Source organism: Panthera leo, chromosome A3 (genome assembly GCF_018350215.1).
Source record: "Panthera leo isolate Ple1 chromosome A3, P.leo_Ple1_pat1.1, whole genome shotgun sequence".
Taxonomy (NCBI): Eukaryota; Metazoa; Chordata; class Mammalia; order Carnivora; family Felidae; genus Panthera; species Panthera leo.
The window spans coordinates 77,483,250-77,508,607 of NC_056681.1; positions in this window are offsets into that span (position 1 = coordinate 77,483,250).

Below are 25,358 nucleotides of genomic sequence, written 5' to 3' on the forward strand. Positions count from 1 at the left end.
CTCTGACCTCAGCCGTAGCAATCTCTTACTCGGCACATCCCCAAAGGCAAGGGAATTAAAAGCAAAAGTGAATTACTGGGACCTTATGAAGATAAAAAGCTTCTGCACAGCAAAGGAAACAACCAACAAAACTAAAAGGCAACCAACGGAATGGGAAAAGATATTTGCAAATGACACATCGGACAAAGGGCTAGTATCCAAAACCTATAAAGAGCTCATCAAACTCCACACCCGAAAAACAAATAACCCAGTGAAGAAATGGGCAGAAAACATGAATAGACACTTCTCTAAAGAAGACATCCGGATGGCCAACAGGCACATGAAAAGATGTTCAACGTCGCTCCTTATCAGGGAAATACAAATCAAAACCACACTCAGATACCACCTCACGCCAGTCAGAGTGGCCAAAATGAAGAAATCAGGAGACTATAGATGCTGGAGAGGATGTGGAGAAACAGGAACCCTCTTGCACTGTTGGTGGGAATGCAAATTGGTGCAGCCGCTCTGGAAAGCAGTGTGGAGGTTCCTCAGACAATTAAAAATAGACCTACCCTATGACCCAGCAATAGCACTGCTAGGAATTTATCCAAGGGATACAGGAGTACTGATGCATAGGGGCACCTGTACCCCAATGTTTATAGCGGCACTCTCAACAATAGCCAAATTATGGAAAGAGCCTAAATGTCCATCAACTGATGAATGGATAAAGAAATTGTGGTTTATATACACAATGGAATACTACGTGGCAATGAGAAAAAATGAAATATGGCCTTTTGTAGCAACATGGATGGAACTGGAGAGTGTGATGCTAAGTGAAATAAGCCATACAGAGAAAGACAGATACCATATGGTTTCACTCTTATGTGGATCCTGAGAAACATAACAGAAACCCATGGGGGAGGGGAAGGAAAAAAAAAAAAACAACAAAAAGAGGTTAGAGTGGGAGAGAGCCAAAGCATTAGAGACTGTTAAAAACTGAGAACAAACTGAGGGTTGATGGGGGGTGGGAGGGAGGGCAGGGTGGGTGATGGGTATTGAGGAGGGCACCTTTTGGGATGAGCACTGGGTGTTGTATGGAAACCAATTTGACAGTAAATTTCATATATTAAAAAAAAAAAAAAAAAAAAAAAAAAAGAAAAAAATGCAAATGTATACATTAAGGAAATAAAATAATAAAATTGCTAGGAGAAAATACAGAAAGATATTTTATATGGATAAGATAATTTTTAACATGATGCCAAGGTCATAAACTATAAACAATAACACTGACAAGTCTGAAAAGACAAAAAAACATCTATTTATTTTAGGATATACCATAATCAAAGAATAAAAATTAAGTTGAAAGGAACTATCATCCATTTTGAGTTTATTTTTGTGAATGGTGTAAGAAAGTGGTCTAGTTTCATTCTTCTGCATGTTGCTGTCCAGTTATCCCAGCACCATTTGTTAAACAGACTGTCTTTTTTCCATTGGATATTCTTTCCTACTTTGTCAAAGATTAGTTGGCCATACTTTTGTGGGTCCAATTCTGGAGTCTCTATTCTATTCCATTGGTCTATGTTTCTGTTTTTGTGCCAAAACCATGCTGTCTTGATGATTACAGCTTTGTAATAGAGGTTAAAGTCTGGGATTGTGATGCCTCCCGCTTTGGTCTTCTTCTTCAATATTACTTTGGCTATTCAGGGTCTTTTGTGGTTTCATACAAATTTTAGGATTGCTAAACTCAAAATGAATGAAGGACCTGAATGTGAGACAGGAAACCATCAAAACCCTAGAGGAGAAAGCAGGAAAAAACCTCTCTCACCTCAGCCGCAGCAATTTCTTACTTGACACATCTCCAAAGGCAAGGAAATTAAAAGCAAAACTGAACTATTGGGACCTCATGAAGATAAAAAGCTTCTGCACTACAAAGGAAACAATCAACAAAACTAAAAGGCAACTGACATAATGGGAAAAGATATTTGCAAATGACATATCGGACAAAGGGCTGGTATCCAAAATCTATAAAGAACTCACCAAACTCCACACCCGAAAAACAAATAATCCAGTGAAGAAATGGGCAGAAGACATGAATAGACACTTCTCTAAAGAAGGCATCCAGATGGCCAACAGGCACATGAAAAGATGCTCAAGGTCACTCCTCATCAGGGAAATACAAATCAAAACCACACTGTGATACCACCTCACGCCAGTCAGAGTGGCCAAAATGAACAAATCAGGAGACTATAGATGCTGCAGAGGATGTGGAGAAACGGGAACCCTCTTGCACTGTAGGTGGGAATGCAAACTGGTGCAGCCACTCTGGAAAACAGTGTGGAGGTTCCTCAAAAAATTAAAAATAGACCTACCCTATGACCCAGCAATAGCACTGCGAGGAATTTACCCAACGGATACAGGAGTGCTGATGCATAGGGGCACTTGTACCCCAATATTTACAGCAGCACTTTCAACAATAGCCAAATTATGGAAAGAGTCTAAATGCCCATCAACTGATTAATGGATAAAGAAGTTGTGGTTTATATATACAGTGGAATACTACTTGGCAATGAGAAAGAATGAAATATGGCCTTTTGTAGCAACGTGGATGGAACTGGAGAGTGTTATGCTAAGTGAAATAAGTCATACAGAGAAAGACAGATACCATATGTTTTCACTCTTATGTGGATCCTGAGAAACTTAACGGAAGACCATGGGGGAGAGGAAGGGAAAAAAAGTTAGAGAGGGAGGGAGGCAAACCATGAGACTCTTAAAAACTGAGAATAAACTGAGAGTTGATGCGGGGTGGGAGGGAGGGGAAAGTGGGTAATGGGCATTGAGGAGGGCACCTGATGGGATGAGCACTGGGTATTGTATGGAAACCAATTTGACAATAAATTTCATATTAAAAAAATAAATAAATAAAATAAAGGTATGATCTCTAAAAAAAAAAGGGACTATCAATATATATACAAGGTTAATAACTTTAAGATATAAAGTATTCTTTTTTTTTATTTTTTAATGTTTATTTATTCTTGACAGACAGAGCATGAGTGGGACTGGGGCAGAGGGAGAGAGAAGGAGACAACAGAATCCGAAGCAGGCTCCAGACTCTGAGCTGTCAGCACAGAGCCTGATACGGGGCTGGAACCACAAACAGTGAGATCATGACCTGAGCTGAAGTCTGATGCTCAACTGACTGAGCCACCCAGGTGCCCCAAGATATAAAGTATTCTTAAATGTCAAAGTAAAAGATCAAAATGGCAAGAAAAAATGATATGCAGGAATAATGAATTCATTCACAAATTAGACAAACACCAAATGGCCTTAATGATCTAGAAGTAAAAGTAAAAATAAATGTAAAAAATCTAAGAAAATTGACAGATATAAAGTGGAAGAATGCTTCCAAACATAAAAATGCTGGATAAACTACACCACACACACACACACACACACACACACACACACACACATATTTGTAGTATATATAAATAAATATATAAATATAAATAAACATATATATATATAGGACATCCCTAACTCCCTTCACCTGCTTGAAAGAGCCTTCTCTGAGAAAACTTAATGTCTTATGAGAAAAGATCTATAGATAATGACATTTTGTGGTCCCTGAATGAAATCACAGGTTTGTTACTTTTTCATCTAGAGTGAAACCCACAAGATTTCTATCAATTTTTTAGAACTCTTCTCTAAATGAATGCCTAGTTTAAGACCAATCATAGATGTCTGAGGAAAACCTTAAGCATGAATGAAAGAGACCAAAAAAATAATCAAAACAAAATACGGAAAAATTTAGAGAAAACAAAGACAATATAGATATTAGAATAAACAGAAAAACAACAACATCAACAATAACAACAACAACAACCTGTCATTAATGTCCTCTGAGACAGGAGAAGAAACTGCTTGAAAGAACAAACATCCTGAGAAGAAGAAATAGCTGCTGGAAAGTGAAAATATGAAAGCTGCAATTAAAAAAGAAAAGTAAATGAGTTAAAGGAAAAAATAAACTTCTTAGAAGAAATTAAACAAAGAAAAAAATGGCTAGGGCATAAGAAAATATGTAAGAAAATCTGAGAGGGCCAGTATCCAAATGATAGAGACCTCAGAGAGAAAAGTGAAATGTTGAAAAGGAAATAATCAAAGCATTAACAAGAAAATATTCCAGGGCTGAAGATTAGGAGGTTCCAGATTTAAAGTCTCCACAGAATATCCCCCAAATTTATTACTTAAAATTTCATCACACCAGCACCCATCACCATGGTATTATAGTATTATCAATAAAGATAAATAGAAAATCCTAAAAGCTTCCAGAAAGCAAAATGTATGACACTAGAAGATTAGGAATCAGAATGAAACCTGTCTTCTCAAAAGCAAACTTGGAAACTAGGAAAAAAATGAAGATATTAAGAGGAAAACAGATTTCCCAACTATAAATCTATAATTCGAAAATAACTGTGATGGCAAAACAAAGACATTCCTAGATGTCCAAAATGCCATTCTTCCCTAAATTGTTATGTTATATTATGTTAATATATGCAAAAATATATAATTTCATAAGCACTATTCTCAGGAGTTATTGTAGAAGGTACTTCCTCAAATTATGGAACTAAAACAAAATAACAGGAACGCATGGGATTCAGGAAAGAAGGGATCCAAAGCAAAAGCAAGGCAAAGGGAAATTCTGATAGTAAAGACAGCTCCAAGGTGAAAGCTATGCATCATGCCTGGAGAGGAAATGTCAAGACTGGAACACAGAAATTCAGCTTCTACTGATCATAAACGAATTTGGCATCAAACAACTCCTACTCAAAATAACCCAGATATCTTGAGAAACCAAGATCCCCAAGAAAAGAGAATCTCTGACAAGTGAGCCCAAATATTCGGCACACAAGTTTTCCCTTTGGAACGTTTGCAGATATTTGATTCTAGACAAGAGACTACAAGGTCAGCCTCATGGTGCCATTAAATGGCAGAGAACCAGTGGAGATTGTAGCAATATTAAGGGCTATGAAGACAAAAGCTGGAAGTCAAGGTTGTCAAGGACTTCGGGGATCAAGATCCTATCAAAAACGGCAAGTGCAGAGATGTGGGCCTAATATTTGATTCCAGATTCTCCTTCAAGGCCTTTGTTCTTAAGTTGCCAACATCAAGAAGCTAAGAAGCCAAACAGAAAACAGCTTAAAGGGAAAGTGAATATTTTAATAGAGACCCTGTTACTTTGAGACAAAAACTGGATTAGGATACCAAGGAGTCCAATTAAAGAGTAAGTCTGCATCCACCTATAAAGTCAGGGTATGACTTGTATATATAAAAATATATGAGCCAATTCCATATAATAAGTCACACACACACACACACACATATATATAAACACACACACACACATATATATATATATATACATACCATATATATAAACTATATATATAAACGTGTGTGTATGTGTATGTGTATATATGTGTGTGTGTGTGTATATATATATATATATATATATATAATTTATCATAAGAAGTTGGCTTACCTGATTATGAAGTCTGGGGAGTTCCATGATCTGCTGTCTATAAGCTGGAGACCCAGGAAAGCTGGTGAGTCTGAGTTTGTAGGCATGATAACCACAGAGCTGATGGTGCAAGTTCCAGTCAAAGTCTGAAGACTTAAGAACCAGGAGGGCCAATGATGCAAGTACAGGAAAAGAATTATATCCCAGCTCAAATAATCAGAGAGAACAAATTCTCCCTGACACCACCGTTTATTTTTATCAGACCTCAATGCATTGGATGGGGCCTACCCACATTGAGGAGGGCAATCTGCTTTACTCAACCTACCTACTCAACCTACCCTACTCAAAGGGTATTTCATTGAGAAATACCCTCACAGACACAACCAGAATGACATTTAATTAAATATCTGGGCACCGTGTGTTCCAGTCAAGTGGACACAGAAAAATGAACCATTACAAACTCTTTCTCATAGATCTTCTCAGAATGCAAAGGAGTAGTACAATCAAATCTCGGGCAGTGCAAGATGGATAAGAGAAATCCCACTAAGGTGCCAGTGGATTTGGGACCATTTCCTCAGTGTCAGGCATCTTCCTCTGGATGACAGAGAACTGAAAGACATTTTTCCAAGTCCTTACAAGCCCACAATGAGTGGACCGCAGATAGGAGAGCCACGAGAAATCTCAGCGAGGTGAATTGGGCTTTTACTGATTGAACCATGCTGGATCTCTGAAGGCTGAGAGCAGGCAGCAGGGAAAAAAATGATCTCCTGAGGCACAGAAAGATCTTATAGAGGGAATAGACAGCAGGGAAAACTTCCCAGTAATCCTAAATAATAGCATTCATGAAGTAAAACAGAGAAAACTTTTATGAAATGAAGTTAGAAGCTTGGTTGTAAAGCATAAGTAGGTCTCCAAGATTTTACAAGTGTGTAGATCCCAAGCCCTTGTTCAAGGGAAAGTCCTTTTTCTGCCCTCAACTCATAGGAAGCCAACAGTGAACAGAATCTAAGTAAGGCTGCACCAAAACCCAGATTCATATTAAATACAAATAAAATTTATACAGCCTCCTACACTAGTGGCCTAATAGGAAAGGTATGCCCTTTTCTGGAGAATAATGTTACTTATTTCAGGCTCTATTTTTCTGTTACACAAAATGTTTAACACATAATCAACACTGATTAGAGCCATGAAGAAGCATAATGAGACCCTGGTCAAGAGATGGAACAGAAAGTAGAATCAGACCTAAAGGTTTTAATTATCTGAGACAAATTTTGAAATAATGGCGGTAAAAAAGTGAAAGACTCCAGTGGAATTGTGAATACCTGTGTGAATAGATGAATGATTTTAGAAGAGAAGGAGAAACTATAAAACTAACGACATGTAAATTCTAGAAATAAAAATCCATATATCAGATGTACAAAATTTATTTGATAGTTAAATGCAGCCTAACCAGAGAACAGAGCTTTTACTGATTAAATAGTAATCAGTAATATATATATATAAAATGAAAGGAATATATAAAATGAAAGATCAATAAACTTGAAGACAGGTTAGTAAAAAATTATACTAAAGGTTGACATCAATGGAATGGAAAATCTGACATCTGTGTGAAAATATTAAAAGGTCAAACATACATGTCATTGGAGTTTCAGAAATAGAGAAGAGAATAGGAAAGAAGAAATATTTGAAGAGAAACTAGCCCAGAATTTGTACAAAACTGATGAAAGACATCATTCTACAGAGCCAAAAATTTCAGCAAACCCCAAGCAGGAAAAATATAAAGAAAAACAAACCTAAGCACATCAGAATCAAAATTCTAAAAATCAATGATGATAAAATCTTGAAAGTAACCAGAAAAAAAGGACACATTATATAAAGGGAGACAAAGCAGGAATGGTGGTTGATTTTCTTCAGAAACATTGGATGGTAAAAGGCATAGAAAGATATGCCTTAAAACTGAGAGTGAATTTAGGGGTGCCTCAGTCAGTAAAGTGACTATTGATTTCAGCTCAAGTCATGATCTTATGGTTAATGGGATGAAACCAGGGATCAGGCTCTGTGATGACAGTGTGGAGCCTGCTTGGTATTTTTATTCCCTCTATTTCTCTCTGTCCTTCCCTTGCTTGTGTTCACATTCTCTCTTCCCTCTCTCTCTCTCCCTCTCAAAAATAAATAAATAAACAATAAATCCTTTGGGCTCCCATTAAAAAAAATAAAAATTAGAATGAATTTTAAGACATTTGCAGACAGATAAACACAAGAGAATTGTTTCCAACTGATCTGCATTTTAAGAAATGTAATAAGAAGAAATTCAGGCTGAAAAGAGATAATTCAAGAAGGAAACAGATTGCAAGGAGGAATGAAGACTACATAAAAGGGCCAATATCTGAGTTATTATAAAATACCTTTTAAAATGTATGTATATATGTGTATATGTATATATTTGTATATATAAAATTTTATACATAGTAACTTATTTAAAGCACTATTAACTAAACAAAAATAATAATTGTATTACGATGTTTTTAACATATATGGGACAACAGTGTGGGATCAGACACTTGAGACATATACACATATACATTCTGTCTCTCCTTATGTATATATATGTTTATCTATATAAATATAACTTCTGTAAAGTATATATGTATATATAATGCATATATGTATTTACATATATAAATGTATATATGTAAAATATATATTTTGTACTATATATGTGTATATAATGCATATATATATTTATATATATATATATATATATATAAATACAATATATATATATATCTTACAGAAGACATATACCTATAATACATAAGGAACTCCTATAAATAAACTAGAAAAGTGCAGACAAACCATAAAAGATGGTTAAAAGTTCAGATGGGGAGTTCATAAAAGATGATATTTTAATAACCAACAAATGTAAAAAAATCATTAGGAATATGTAAATAAAACCATTTACCACAATGACTAAAATGAAAAACTCTAACAATACAAAGTTTATGTGGATGTGGAGTAACCTGATGTTTCACAAATCACTGGTAGGAATATAAATTATTAAAACTATCTTGGAAGACTTTGACAGTAGCAGCTAAAACTGAACATATGCATGCGCTGTGGCCAGATTTCCCTATTAGTTATGCAGCTAACCAATAAGTGTACATATGTGCTTATATATATATAAACAGAAACAATCTAATCATCTGTCAATGGCAAATAAATACTTTCATGTCATAATATGGTATATTACATAGTTATGAGAATGAATTAACCATTGCTTCATGCAACAATATGGATGAATCTCACCAATATAATGTTGAATAGCAGATGTCAAACACAGAAGAGCTCATACTATATGATTTCATTTTCTTAAATTAAAAAATGACCAAATTTATCATCGGTGATAGAAATTAGTTTAGTAGTTAACTTTAAGAGGGGAACAATGATAGTCTAAGCCATAACACAGTATTTGAATAAACCATTATGGTTTATTTCTTGATCTCAGTGGTGGTTACATACATGTTCACTTTGTAAAAATTCACTTATGGGGCGCTTAGGTGGCTCAGTTGGTTAAGCATCTGCCCCACGATTTTGGCTCAGGTCATGATCTCATAGTTCATGGGTTCAAGCCCACATGCTGTGCTGACAGCATGGGGCCTGCTTGGGATTCTTTCTCTCCCTCTCTTTCGGCCCCTCCCCCCCACTCATGCTTTCTCCCTCTCTCAAAATAAACTTAAAAAAATCATTTATTATTTGCACACTTTGTATTTAGTACTTCATTTTAAAGTTTATTTAACTAAAAAAAGAGATTGGAAGAGAAAGATTGGAGGCTCAAAGTGTCTGCAGAGTAAGAAAATGAATGAAATAGTTGCTTTACCATTAAAGTGGAGTTTTTTAGATCTCTGGGAGAGATTTGGAGAATAAAACAATGAATCAGTCAGGGTGTCAATAAGAAATAGACAGCATATTCAAATTAGGATAATTGGAGGATGGTCAATAGAGAGACTGTTCCTGGCAGGGGTGCAGGAGAACTGCTAAGGGATAGGGTAATGACCCGAGGTAGTAATAGCAGACCTATCACTACCTGTAGTCTGAAAGGAAATAGGGCAGAAAGGGGCTAGTGGAACCTGGAAGGAGAGAATTCCTTAAGCAAAAAGCTGCCTTGAGAGGAGCAGTGACCTTTGACCAAGGATCAGCCAGCCCTAGACAAAGGTTAGCAAGGAGGGAGTCACAGGAATAAATTTTTGACCAATCTCTCCTTCCTCCCTTTAATCTCTTGAGAGTGCTTCCAATTTTATAAACCTAATTAGAAACACAAAGTCAAGCCAAACTTTGATGTTTCCCATATGGTCACCTTCTAAAAGCACAAAGAATAGTGGGAAGCGATGGAGAATGGATCTAAATGGGGCAAATGGAGAACAGAAAACTAAACAAATAAAAATAAGATGTGATTGGGGAGCCTGGGCAGCTCATTCGGTTAAGCGTCTGACGTCAGCTTGGGTCATGATCTCACAGTTTGTCAGTTTGAGCCCCGCATCAGGCTCTGTGCTGTCAGCTCTGAGCCTGGAGCTTGCTTCGGATTCTGTGTCTCATTCTCTCTCTGCCACTCCCCCACTTGTGCACTGTCTCTCTCTCTCTCAAAAATAAATAAAAATGTAAAAAAATAATTAAAAAAATAATAAGATGCAATTATTAATTTGGGGGCTTATATATGAAAACATAATTATATACTAGATGTCTCAGCTGTGAACAATATTAATTTAATCACAATGGCATAAACACTGTATATTGAAGTCTCCTAAAAATTGGGATAGGTTTATATCAGGAGGGCAGAAGAGGTAGTGGTATAAAAGATCAAAATTCTCAGTTTACACACTAGAAATTCAATAGATTGTCTTTAAAACTTATTTTTTAAATCAAGAAAGAAACATGTAAATATGCACATTAGTCAGAAAGATGGACATAAAAAGCAGAAAATACATTGTTGCATATAGATGACTTGGGAAAGGAAATCAGGAGGTGAGAAAGACCAGGCAAAAGGCCTGTTTTCTTTTAGATGTTGCTGTTGTTAAAAACCATATAGGACTATTTGGTATTTCAACTAGGTGTATATAATTATAGAAATAAATAAAACAATATTGAGGAAAAAATTAGTAAACATATCACTATTTTTGCTATTTTTATGAGCTCTTTGGGAGTTTTTTTGATCTATAAGAAAGGCAATTTCATATGGTTTAACCAAATAAGTAAATAATATTAATTATAAATACTCTAATGCTTATAATGGGAACATTTAAGAATGATGGGGAATTCAAAGACAAGATATTAATAATATGGAAGACTGGACAAAAGAGCTAAAAATGAAAACATTCTTAAGCTCTTTTATTGCTTAGGAAGACTACAATTTAACTTTCACTTCTGTTTAGCATTCAGATTAAAATTTAAGAGTAGCTACTAAAAGACTAGTAATAGAATATATAAACTTCAAAGCGTAGATAGTGGGAATAATGAACGTCAATTGATCCAATGGAACGCTAGGAAATAAATTTAAAAAAAGGAAAGAAAAAGCAAATAAAAATGTTAAGGGAAAGGCAAAAAAAGATTGGAAAAACAAGTCTAAATATACCCATAATAATTATTATGTGACATAGATTAATCTCACCTATTGAAAGGCAAAGGCTATCAAATTAAATTCTAAAAATCTAACTGTATGCTGTTTTAAGTGTTACTCTTAAAGCAAAATAGTACAGAAAGTCTAAATAAATTGAATATATATAAGAAGATATACTAAGTATAACCAATCAAAGGAAATATTAGGTGTGTGATCTATGTTTTAAAAAGCTAATAAAAAAATTCAGACAATTTCAGACAAAATAAATTCCAGAAAAATAAAAATAAAGGATCCTACATAATGAAATAATGAAAAAAGAATATATAACAACCATGACCTGTGTGTACCCAAAACTGAGACAGTTACAAGAAGAAATTCACACAACTACCGAGTTGGAGATTTTAACAGAACTCAATTATCAACTGATAGATTGAGTAGGAAAAAATGCAGAACTTTTAAACAGATAGAAAACCTCAAGAAATGTCAAAATGTATGTATTGTACAAAAGAACTTTTCTCATATGTCAAAAACTTAGAATCTGCTATAATTAAATAATAAAGAGCAGCATGTGTTTCACTAGGCAAGAATTTAAGACACTCCCCTAAATAACCAATGGAGTAAAAAATGGATGCTAAAAATTACAAAATGTTTATAATTAAGACAATAATTTTACTACATAAGAAACTTATAGTATGTGGAAAAGTAATACTTAGAAAGAAATTATAGTCTTAAAATTATTTATTTTAAAAACAAGAAAGAGTGGGGAGGGAATGAGCTAAGTAAAGAAGGTTATACCAACAGTAGTATAAATCCAAAGTAGAATGATGATAACCATTATGATAGATTAGATTTTGATCTTTAGTAGTCTGGGAGAAAAGAAATAAACCTTGTCCAATGTTGATAAAATATGAAGAAAGAGTCACTCTCATTCACATGGTTGGTGCAAGTATGTATAAACTTAATGCTTCTGGAAGGTCATTTGATAATAGGTTTTAGTATTTTAAATTGGGTATGTCTTTGTGTGTATTTTCTTGAGCAATTTTATATTAAAGAAGAAATCAGGCAAGTGTACAAAGATGAATTCCCCACCCCAGATGAAGGCAGAGAGAAAAATCTAATGTCTAGTAATAAAAAAATTGGTCAGTCATTATACATGGTTGATATAATAAAATGTTACACAATCATTTAAAACGATGAGATATAGCTCTATTAACATGGAACTATGTCTAAGATCTATTATAATGTAAAATAATCAGATTATAGAATAGTACACATAGCTCTATTTTTCTTAAGAATCAAAACCAATATATACACAATAGATAATACACAATTATTGTAAGAATCAAAGTAAAGTGGAATAGTATACTGGCAAAGGTGTCTTTAAGGTTCTTATTGTAAAAAAACAATCCTCCAACTCCACAGACTAACAAAACCATTATCACTTGCAGGATTTTTTTTTTTTGTCACGTTAATCTTACAGTCTTTATTGTGTTTATCACATTGATATAAACTGGCTGGCTATGTTCATTCTTGTCCTGGACAATTAAAAACTATTTACAGACATTTATTCCTTAAGGCAGCCCGTCAACTTGGACATTTTTAATCTTAGGGCATAGGGAAATCCTTTTAAACAGTTATACCAAACTCTTTGGGATGCTTGTCCATTTACACTTCTGTATAGATGTCGTAATGGCAGCATTCTGGAACAGAACTCATTCATAGGTAACTGATGACTCCAATACAGAGATAACAATTTCCTTTGTTTACTAAGTAAATGCTCCATATTAGACAAATCTGCTTCTTGAGAGCAGGACTGAGAGCTTATATCTTGTACAAAATACAGAAGAATGAATGAACCATTTACTGGAGTCCCTATGTTTCTGATACCGTGTTGAATATACTCAAGTTCAAATATAGATGTATGTTAACCGATTGATTCTGGAAATCTAAATTCTTTCCAAGCATTTTGCAAGTAAAATGCAGAAAGGTGCTTTGAAATCTCTAAATTTGTCCATTTGTTTCATACAGAGATTTGAGAGCATAAATTGGGGAAATAGAAAATACTGGAGAAGGGGTAGTCAGCAAGAGCCATCTGCCTGTGCTGGTGGGGCTAGGGGCAAGGATAGCAAAATAGGAGGATTGAGAAATCCAGAAAAAAAGATATTAGAACTGTCTTAGCATTTTTAAAGCAAGCCTTCATTGTTTGTCCTTATTATCTTCTTAGAAGAGATTCTTAAACTATACTGAAGAATTAAAGGAAAAGAAAAACATTTCAAACTATGCAAATGATGCTGTGCTTTATGTGCGGCCCACTCCTTCTGTTGCTGCTAATACTTGAGAATTAACTGAATGCACGCTACTTGCCCAGAAAGTTGTGACACATATCTAGGTTATTTCATTCCTATCTTATCGTAATTAGGTAAGATTTTCCTTCGTGTCTATTTTGACCAATGCGGTGTTTGAATCCTCAAATTGAATGTGATTATCGGTCATCCTAACGTAGTTAAAATCAGTCAACACTACTGAAAATTTTCTCAAAACAAAGAGAAAAAGTGGGCAAAGCTGTTGAGATGAGAGACTACTTCAGGCAGTCCATGAATATTAATTCTGTCTAGGTTTGTAGGTCAGGAAAGTCACGATTTTAAAAAATTTATTTAAATTCAAATTAGTTAACATACAGTGTAGTATTGGGTTCAAGAGTAGAACCCAGTGATTCATCACTTGCATATACTCAGTGCTCATCCCAACAAGTGCTCTCCTTAATGCCCATCACCACTGGACCCATTCCCCACCCACCTGCCCTCCAGCAATCCTCAATTTGTTTTCTGTATTTAAGAATCTCTTATGGTTGCCTCCCTTTCTGTTTTTACCTTATTTTTCCTTCCCTTCTCCAATGTTCACTTGTTGTGTTGCTTAAATTCCACATACGAGTAAATGAATACGATATTTGTCTTTCTCTGACTGACTTATTTTGCTTAGCATAACACATTCTAGTTCCATCTATGTTGTTGAAATGGAAACATTTCATTCTTTTTGACTGCTGAGTAATATTCTATTATACATAAACACACACACACACCAGACCTTCCTTATCCATTCATCAGTTGATGGACATTTGGGCTCTTTCCATAATTTGGCTATTGTCGATAGCACTGCTATAAATATTGGAGTGCATGTGCCCCTTCAAATCAGCATTTTTGTTTGCATAAATACCTACTAGTGCAACTGCAAAGGAAACAATCAACACAACTAAAAGGCAACCAACACAATGGGAGAAGATATTTGCAAATTACATATTAGGTAAATGGTTAGTATCCAAAACTTATAAAGAACTTGCCACACTTAACACCCCCCAAAAAGCAAATAATCCAATGAAGAAATAGGGAGAAGGCATGAATAGACAATGTTTTAAAGAAGACATCCAGATGGCTAACAGACACATGAAAAGATACTCAGCATCACTCATCATCAGGGAAATACAAATCAAAACCACAGTGAGATACCACCTCATACCTGTCAGAAGGGCTAAAATTAATAACTCAGGAAACAAAAGATATTGGTGAGGATGTGGAGAAAAGGGAACACTTTTGCATGGTTAGGGAAGTCACCATTTTATTAAGAGTCTTTCAACTCTCTTTGATTCTTTCACCTGCAATGAAATGATGTGTGTGAGGTGAATCTTGCTATGGCTTATCGTTATAGGTTCTGATACATGAAATGCCTAACTACTATATATTTTAAGATTTTAAAACCTTATACCCAGTGGAAAAAACGACTATTTGGGGATATCCTGTTGCTAGTGATGCCTCCAAGATAACAAGGTGAACATGAAGCTGTATCAAATGGGATGGAGATGTAAGCTGTCAAGACACTGAGGTAGAAGCAGTAAATACAGGCACTAATCCTGGCTTCCCAGAATACTCATCACTGATCAGAGAGTCACCATAGCGCTGGGAGAAGATCTGGCTCTTCACCATAGAAGTCAAGGCAAAGGATAACTCCCAAAACAATTAGGTAGTTTAGAGAGACAAGAACAGCACCGTCTAGATCAATATTGGCCAAAAAGAATGGAAGATAGGAAGAATCAAAATTATGTATATCCAGACAGAAAAATGAAACCTCAAATGTAGTTTGATCTTCAAAGTTCCCAGGGAGTGTTGAATCAAGTACAGTGGTCTCGGTTTATAAATTAGATTAAAATTATTGAAGAGTCTATCAAGCTTCTGTTTTCAAGCAGGTCATAATAAGAACAGCATACAGCTGCCAACTATGAGTGGGATATTGGGCTAGTCTCTTAACAAAGGATTTCAGACCCTTTGTAGGGGGAAACCTGCTTGTTTGCTTGTTTGCTTGTTTCCATCTTTCTCTTTTGTCTTTGGCAACGTTATATGATGTTTAGACAACATTTGTCTTCTTCATGCTGTGATTTTTTTCCATCTATGAAAATTTGTGGCCAAAACTTTACCTTTCATGGCTATGGTGACTAAAGGATGCTCAAAAAGGAAAAACTACACTGAACCTCAGAAGAAATGTGACTCCATGGGAAATGAACCAGAGTATGTGTGAGGATTCTCGGGGGCAACAGAGATAGAAAGGGTTTCTGGGATAAATTCAGGTGAGCAAGCAAACCTACCAACCATCCTATATGTGAGATGCCAGCTGTCGGCCATCAAGGGGAGCCTAGGACAGAGGAAGCTTGCATTTCATTGCGGTTGGGCATGTTGGAAAGCTTGAACTTCATTTTGCCGAATGTTAACCTTGAACTTCTACTATTTCTTTCTTTTTGTCTCAGTTTTCTTTTAGATAATTTTACTCCCTTCTTTAAGAAATCCACGATAGGGAAAAATGAATTAAAAGGGAGAAAAAAACTTTACAAAGCAATTGCTTCAGAAACTCTTTTCTTATGGTGGACTAAGATTTTTTTTTAGTTTTTGTTTAATTAGGTTTTAAATCTTTCCTTTCTTAATTACTTTTTTTTGGTATTAACACCTAAATATACTTCTATTCGGAGCACAAACATACAGTGATAACAATTAGCAGAATAATTACACTCTTTCTGTCAGTGTAACCTCATGGCATAGAAAGTATTACAAATCCATTTTAAAACATATTAAATGTTCATATTAATGAGGATAATAGAGAACAAGTACCAGCAAACTAAATATTGTTAATGATTTTGAGCTATTAAATTCATTACCATTTTCTTTCATAATAAAGTGGTTACTTGCTAATTAGACCTTTTTTAACTCATCATTATTGAATTCATTACATTGTGTGCAGTTAACCCTTGGAGGTCTGTGGGTGTGTGCACACAATTAAAATCATTTTAATACCATGTTAAGGAGATATGGGGAGTTCTTATGGCTTTTCTAACAGTTGTTCCGTATACTTTCCTTATGTACCCTTTCTTGGCAGGATATGCCTGGCAGCTTCAGAGCTGTCACTGCATTTTCACCAACACATAATACCGAGGCAGCCTGAATTCATTAGGGTTATTACCATTAGTATTTGAAATAAAAGTGCATCCCACTTGTTTCATTATAAAAATCAGATGTACAAAAATACTCTAAAGCAAGTAGGCAATAATTTAAAATAGTTTTAGTGAAGCCAATGAGGTAAAGCCCATAAGGCAATTTTTCTGCTAATCTGAAGTCAGGTAAAAATTAATATTGACCTAGGGGAGAATGAATGGTCTCAGAATGTTAGGATTTATTTTATGTATAAATAGGATATTATTTTACATACCACTACCCTTGGACAGTCTGGAATACACACACACACACACACACACACACACACGCACATATGTATTGTCTATATAGGCATGCACATATGCACACATTTTGATCTGCTAATTTCTTAGATGTGGTCACATTGACCCAGCTGCCTGAACTCTTTTTCCTAGTTTCTCTTGCGATCAAACATGCAAACATGGTTACTAGCCTAAGGAGGGAAAGTATAACCAAGGAACAGATTTTTGGTCTACATATTTATTTCGTGCTAAAATCTAAACTCTTGGGGCACCTTGGTGGCTCAGTCGGTTGAATGTCCGACTTCGGCTCAGGTCATGATCTCACCGTTTGTGAGTTAGAGCCCCACGTCAGGCTCTGTGCTGACAGCTCGGAACAAAAAAGTTCAGTTTGATGGATAAGTGTATGAATGAGACAGATATTCATTTGTAGAAAACAAATCTGTGTGTTTGTGTGTATATGTGTAACACAGGTGGGCAAGGGGTAGTGGTGAGAGTAGTGTTGGGGTGACAGGTAGGACACTGGTAGTGTGGTAACATACACACTTTGAGACAGTGGTTGGTCAACAGACTAGAGGACAGAAGACAGAGCTTGCTATGGTAGCTTGTCTTTCAAATGATTACCATCAATTCCTCCCCTCTGTGAATATAAATTTCATTCACTCATTGAGAAGTGGAGTCTACCCCTCTCCTTGAATTGGGACTAGCATTTATGACTTGCTTGATTAACAGAATATTAGGACTCCAAATCTAGGTCATAAGAAGCTTCATAGTCCCAACGTTTATTGGAATAGTTACTCTGGGGAAACTCCAAGTAAAAAGTCTAACTAACTTGAGAGTGTAATCTGTAAGAAAATCCAAGCTCTTTATTTGGAGAGGTTACTTGAACAGATCGTTGACAAATCAGCCTTAAACTATTACAGCCACCTCAGCAGCCCTGGTGCTGAGTGAAGGAGCCTTTAGCTTACTCCAGCCTCAGCTGTTCTCTGACTGAAACCATACGGAGGGCCCCCAAGTGAGAACCCCAGCTAGTCCACCAGCTCCAAGAACCATGAGATAACAATAACTTGTCGCTTTAAGCCACAAAACAACAGATAATAGCAACAGATAACCAGGACATTGCCCCTCATCTAGGTATGGACTTCAAACAACTTATTCTCAAGTTATTCAAAACTTATATTCATTTCCTATTTTGCAAATATAAACATCAGCAAAAATTTGTAGGACCACAGAACTGTAGAGCTCTAGTAGAATACCACTGGAATGTAATACAATGTGATTAGATCCTGAAACATTTCATTCTGTGTGAATGGTGGCTTCTGAAGTCGTGAAACACAACAGTTTTATCATGCTTAGTATTTTTACAGAGCTGTACTTTTCACAGATAACTTTGTCCTTGTATCCCATTTCCTTTTATGACAAGCACAAGTGGTACTTGGGATGGAAAACAGAAGGTCAAAGTAGACTAGTGATTTGCTCAAAGTCACACAGCTGGTAAGTTTCAGAGCCCAGATATGGACCAAGATCTAAAGCACTTTGCCCTGTACAGTCCTGAAGGCCTGCCTGGAACACATTTCAGAGCTTTCCGTGAACCCCAGTGTGGTATCACTTTCCTCTCCCAGCTCTATTCTTTAAACCAATAGTTGAGTAAGGTTGGACAGTCTTATTAATTTTCACTTTCTCTGTCCTTATCATTAAAATGGGGTTGTAATATCTTCCTCAAATTCAATGAAACTAAAAACGTGGAAGCAAAATATAATTTTGAAAGCATTATACAAAAGTTGGATAATGTTACTATTACCTCTTGCCCCTACTACCCTTACCAGAAAATACTTGATTTTATTATAAAAAGTAGACTCTAAAATGCTGAGAAGAGATATGGGAGCATAAGGAATAGTCAGAGGAAATTCTATGGAGGAGGGGCAATTAGAAGTATATTTTAAAGAAAGCAAAACCCATTTGAGTAGGTTGATGAGGACACAGAAGAAGGAAGAGTCAAGAACATGGAGTAGCCATTGGGGAGGGAGGTCTGAGAGGAAGCACTGAAGTAGGATTTCAGAGGAGATGCTTGGCAACAGAAGGATGCTGAGAAAGGGTGTCAAGGAAATGTGCTTACAAAGGGTACACAGAACTCAGTTCATGGCACTTATCATTTGAAAAATAGAATCCATTAGGATAGTTCTTCTTTTACTTCCCTTCATCCTTCTCTCCCCTTCTCTTTCTTCCTACTCCAGTGGCCCTTGAACAGTCCTAGAAGCCACCTTCCTGTCACACACACATTTGGTGAGAAAATACTTCGTGAAGACATGTTCAAATGAAGTCTTGCATGGGAGCTACACAGAAGTGGGTGCAGGCACACACACACCCTCACCACCGCCACCATCACTGTCATGAGCATTCCCAATTACTGAAACAAAAATGAGTAACGTCTTGTCTCATGTGTTCATCTTTCAGAGTAGAAACTATGTCCATTTTGTTGATTAATTTCATTTATGAAACACACATTTTTATAACAATAAGATACTGCATCTCAATATAATAATATAACAATGCATAAAAAATCCCTAATTGGAGGAAAGCATGTTTCTACTCTGTACACTGTAGAGTTAATAAAAATACACCCTTAGTATAGTTTTATCTTTTCTTTCCAAGAATATGTGATTCTAATTCACAACTAAACAATAGATTACCTGCTGAGAAGAAAGTGTCCCTTTTAAGAATATTCGTGTTCGTTACAAAAAAAAAATTCAAATTCACGGGAATCCAACACTGATATAGACTCTCATTATTTGCATTTGTAAAAAAAAAATATTGTCTCATAGTCTTCCCATGCTTATCATGCTTGCAGAATTAAGAGTAAAAGTTGATACAATTAATAGTCTCTTTTCTCTATTTGCTATTTTTTTCTTCCTAAAAAACTGAAGCACAGAAAATATGAAAGGAAAGAAAGACTTGGATTTTGCAAATCAATATACTGAAAGAATGTAGGTCAGGTTGCTAGTGTTCTGAACGTGCTAAATGTCTCTCAAAATTACTTTTTAAAGGATCTGGGGCATGAGTTCTGTCCCTCTGTGCCTGCCCTGATAAAAGGTTATCAACTCTGAATCAAGATGGCTGACTGAACAAACGACTTTCCTCTTCTCCTTCTTCAAATCCCATCGAAATGACAGAAAAAATATAAAAATAAACCTATATGAGTTCCCGGAAGCTCATTGGGGGGGGGGGTGTCCTAGATGAATGATAAGTTAGGAAATCTGGAAAATATTTAGCAGATGGGAACTGATAGACTACAAAAGTCCCCTAGAATAGGGACTAACCAACCCCATAAAAGAGAGAAAGGACTTCTAAGAAGGAATTTTTTCTAGTTTTACTTTAGCCCCAACAAACAGGTTAGATGCTTGAAGGAGGAGCAGGTCTGGCAACTTATCATAGAGCAAACAGCTATTCTTAGAGCATTTGACTCCAGCATTTGTCCTCTGTTAATCTTTTCATGTTGGGTTTCTTGCACGGTGAAAGGCTTATTTGGGGAGGCCTCAGGTCAGTTAATTAATGGGTGATGCCAATAATGAGGTAGGTCTATTAATCCAGACCGAGTTGTGACCCCAGTCAACTTTTACTTATTTATTTTTTAATTCATTAAACAATTTGGCCTGTGCCAGATATTGTGCATAAACTACAGGTACCAAAATATCTTTCTAGTCTGTAAAGATTGACCCAAATTATGTTTCAAATTTTAGCTGCCACTTTTCCTGTATGACCTTCATCATGTGAGCAAGAGTGATATAGCCTAGGGTAAAGTCTGTGTGCCTGACTTCATCTTGGAAGAACAGAATGTTGTTACACAGAGCTTCTGATGGTGAGGGTATATCAGCAGGTGCAAACAGAATTGCAGTCTTAGATTTTTTATTTATTTATTTATTTATTTTTTTTATTTTTTATTTTTTAATATATGAAATTTACTGTCAAATTGGTTTCCATACAACACCCAGTGCTCATCCCAAAAGGTGCCCTCCTCAATACCCATCACCCACCCTGCCCTCCCTCCCACCCCCCATCAACCCTCAGTTTGTTCTCAGTTTTTAACAGTCTCTTATGCTTTGGCTCTCTCCCACTCTAACCTCTTTTTTTTTTTTTTTTCCTTCCCCTCCCCCATGGGTTTCTGTTATGTTTCTCAGGATCCACATAAGAGTGAAACCATATGGTATCTGTCTTTCTCTGTATGGCTTATTTCACTTAGCATCACACTCTCCAGTTCCATCCATGTTGCTACAAAAGGCCATATTTCATTTTTTCTCATTGCCACGTAGTATTCCATTGTGTATATAAACCACAATTTCTTTATCCATTCATCAGTTGATGGACATTTAGGCTCTTTCCATAATTTGGCTATTGTTGAGAGTGCCACTATAAACATTGGGGTACAGGTGCCCCTATGCATCAGTACTCCTGTATCCCTTGGATAAATTCCTAGCAGTGCTATTGCTGGGTCATAGGGTAGGTCTATTTTTAATTTTCTGAGGAACCTCCACACTGCTTTCCAGAGCGGCTGCACCAATTTGCATTCCCACCAACAGTGCAAGAGGGTTCCTGTTTCTCCACATCCTCTCCAGCATCTATAGTCTCCTGATTTCTTCATTTTGGCCACTCTGACTGGCGTGAGGTGGTATCTGAGTGTGGTTTTGATTTGTATTTCCCTGATAAGGAGCGACGTTGAACATCTTTTCATGTGCCTGTTGGCCATCCGGATGTCTTCTTTAGAGAAGTGTCTATTCATGTTTTCTGCCCATTTCTTCACTGGGTTATTTGTTTTTCGGGTGTGGAGTTTGATGAGCTCTTTATAGATTTTGGATACTAGCCCTTTGTCCGATGTGTCATTTGCAAATATCTTTTCCCATTCTGTTGGTTGCCTTTTAGTTTTGTTGGTTGTTTCCTTTGCTGTGCAGAAGCTTTTTATCTTCATAAGGTCCCAGTAATTCACTTTTGCTTTTAATTCCCTTGCCTTTGGGGATGTGCCGAGTAAGAGATTGCTACGGCTGAGGTCAGAGAGGTCTTTTCCTGCTTTCTCCTCTAAGGTTTTGATGGTTTCCTGTCTCACATTCAGGTCCTTTATCCATTTTGAGTTTATTTTTGTGAATGGTGTGAGAAAGTGGTCTAGTTTCAACCTTCTGCATGTTGCTGTCCAGTTCTCCCAGCACCATTTGTTAAAGAGACTGTCTTTTTTCCATTGGATGTTCTTTCCTGCTTTGTCAAAGATGAGTTGGCCATACGTTTGTGGGTCTAGTTCTGGGGTTTCTATTCTATTCCATTGGTCTATGTGTCTGTTTTTATGCCAGTACCATGCTGTCTTGATGATGACAGCTTTGTAGTAGAGGCTAAAGTCTGGGATTGTGATGCCTCCTGCTTTGGTCTTCTTCTTCAAAATTACTTTGGCTATTCGGGGCCTTTTGTGGTTCCATATGAATTTTAGGATTGCTTGTTCTAGTTTCGAGAAGAATGCTGGTGCAATTTTGATTGGGATTGCATTGAATGTGTAGATAGCTTTGGGTAGTATTGACATTTTGACAATATTTATTCTTCCAATCCATGAGCAGGGAATGTCTTTCCATTTCTTTATATCTTCTTCAATTACCTGCATAAGCTTTCTATAGTTTTCAGCATACAGATCTTTTACATCTTTGGTTAGATTTATTCCTAGGTATTTTATGCTTCTTGGTGCAATTGTGAATGGGATCAGTTTCTTCATTTGTCTTTCTGTTGCTTCATTGTTAGTGTATAAGAATGCAACTGATTTCTGCACATTGATTTTGTATCCTGCAACTTTGCTGAATTCATGTATCAGTTCTAGCAGACTTTTGGTGGAGTCTATCGGATTTTCCATGTATAATATCATGTCATCTGCAAAAAGCGAAAGCTTGACTTCATCTTTGCCAATTTTGATGCCTTTGATTTCCTTTTGTTGTCTGATTGCTGATGCTAGAACTTCCAGCACTATATTAAACAACAGCGGTGACAGTGGGCATCCCTGTCGTGTTCCTGATCTCAGGGAAAAAGCTCTCAGTTTTTCCCCGTTGAGGATGATGTTAGCTGTGGGCTTTTCATAAATGGCCTTTATGATCTTTAAGTATGTTCCTTCTATCCCGACTTTCTCAAGGGTTTTTATTAAGAAAGGGTGCTGGATTTTGTCAAAGGCCTTTTCTGCATCGATTGACAGGATCATATGGTTCTTATCTTTTTTTTTGTTAATGTGATGTATCACGTTGATCGATTTGCGAATGTTGAACCAGCCCTGCATCCCAGGAATGAATCCCACTTGATCATGGTGAATAATTCTTTTTATATGCTGTTGAATTCAATTTGCTAGTATCTTATTAAGAATTTTTGCATCCATATTCATCAGGGATATTGGCCTGTAGTTCTCTTTTTTTACTGGGTCTCTGTCTGGTTTAGGAATCAAAGTAATACTGGCTTCATAGAATGAGTCTGGAAGTTTTCCTTCCCTTTCTATTTCTTGGAATAGCTTGAGAAGGATAGGTATTATCTCTGCTTTAAATGTCTGGTAGAACTCCCCTGGGAAGCCATCTGGTCCTGGACTCTTATTTGTTGGGAGATTTTTGATAACCGATTCAATTTCTTTGCTGGTTATGGGTCTGTTCAAGCTTTCTATTTCCTCCTGATTGAGTTTTGGAAGAGTGTGGGTGTTTAGAAATTTGTCCATTTCTTCCAGGCTGTCCAATTTGCTGGCATATAATTTTTCATAGTATTCCCTGATAATTGTTTGTATCTCTGAGGGATTGGTTGTAATCATTCCATTTTCATTCATGATTTTATCTATTTGGGTCATCTCCCTTTTCTTTTTGAGAAGCCTGGCTAGAGGTTTGTCAATTTTGTTTATTTTTTCAAAAAACCAACTCTTGGTTTCGTTGATCTGCTCTACAGTTTTTTTAGATTCTATATTGTTTATTTCTGCTCTGATCTTTATTATTTCTCTTCTTCTGCTGGGTTTAGGCTGCCTTTGCTGTTCTGCTTCTATTTCCTTTAGGTGTGCTGTTAGATTTTGTATTTGGGATTTTTCTTGTTTCTTGAGATAGGCCTGGATTGCAATGTATTTTCCTCTCAGGACTGTCTTCGCTGCATCCCAAAGCATTTGGATTGTTGTATTTTCATTTTCGTTTGTTTCCATATATATTTTAATTTCTTCTCTAATTGCCTGGTTGACCCACTCATTCGTTAGTAGGGTGTTCTTTAACCTCCATGCTTTTGGAGGTTTTCCAGACTTTTTCCTGTGGTTGATTTCAAGCTTCATAGCATTGTGGTCTGAAAGTATGCATGGTATAATTTCAATTCTTGTAAACTTATGAAGGGCTGTTTTGTGACCCAGTATATGATCTATCTTGGAGAATGTTCCATGTGCACTCGAGAAGAAAGTATATTCTGTTGCTTTGGGATGCAGAGTTCTAAATATATCTGTCAAGTCCATCTGATCCAATGTATCATTCAGGGCCCTTGTTTCTTTATTGACTGTGTGTCTAGATTATCTATCCATTTCTGTAAGTGGGGTGTTAAAGTCCCCTGCAATGACCACATTCTTATCAATAAGGTTGCTTATGTTTATGAGTAATTGTTTTATATATCTGGGGGCTCGGGTATTTGGCGCATAGACATTTATAATAGTTAGCTCTTCCTGGTGGATAGACCCTGTGATTATTATATAATGTCCTTCTTCATCTCTTGTTACAGCCTTTAATTTAAAGTCTAGTTTGTCTGATATAAGTATGGCTACTCCAGCTTTCTTTTGGCTTCCAGGAGCATGATAAATAGTTCTCCATCCCCTCACTCTCAATCTAAAGGTGTCCTCAGATCTAAAATGAGTCTCTTGTAGACAGCAAATAGATGGGTCTTGTTTTTTTATCCATTCTGATACCCTATGTCTTTTAGTTGGCGCATTTAATCCATTTACATTCAGTGTTATTATAGAAAGATATGGGTTTAGAGTCATTGTGATGTCTGTATGTTTTATGCTTGTAGTGATGTCTCTGGTACTTTGTCTCACAGGATCCCCCTTAGGATCTCTTGTAGGGCTGGTTTCGTGGTGACAAATTCCTTCAGTTTTTGTTTGTTTGGGAAGATCTTTATCTCTCCTTCTATTCTAAATGACAGACTTGCTGGATAAAGGATTCTCGGCTGCATATTTTTTCTTTTTAGCACACTGTAGATATCGTGCCAAGCCTTTCTGGCCTGCCAAGTTTCAAAGGAGAGATCAGTCACGAGTCTTATAGGTCTCCCTTTATATGTGAGGGCACGTTTATCCCTTGCTGCTTTCAGAATTTTCTCTTTATCCTTGTATTTTGCCAGTTTCACTATGATATGTCGTGCAGAAGATCGATTCAAGTTACGTCTGAAGGGAGTTCTCTGTGCCTCTTGGATTTCAATGCCTTTTTCCTTCCCCAGTTCAGGGAAGTTCTCAGCTATAATTTGTTCAAGTACCCCTTCAGCACCTTTCC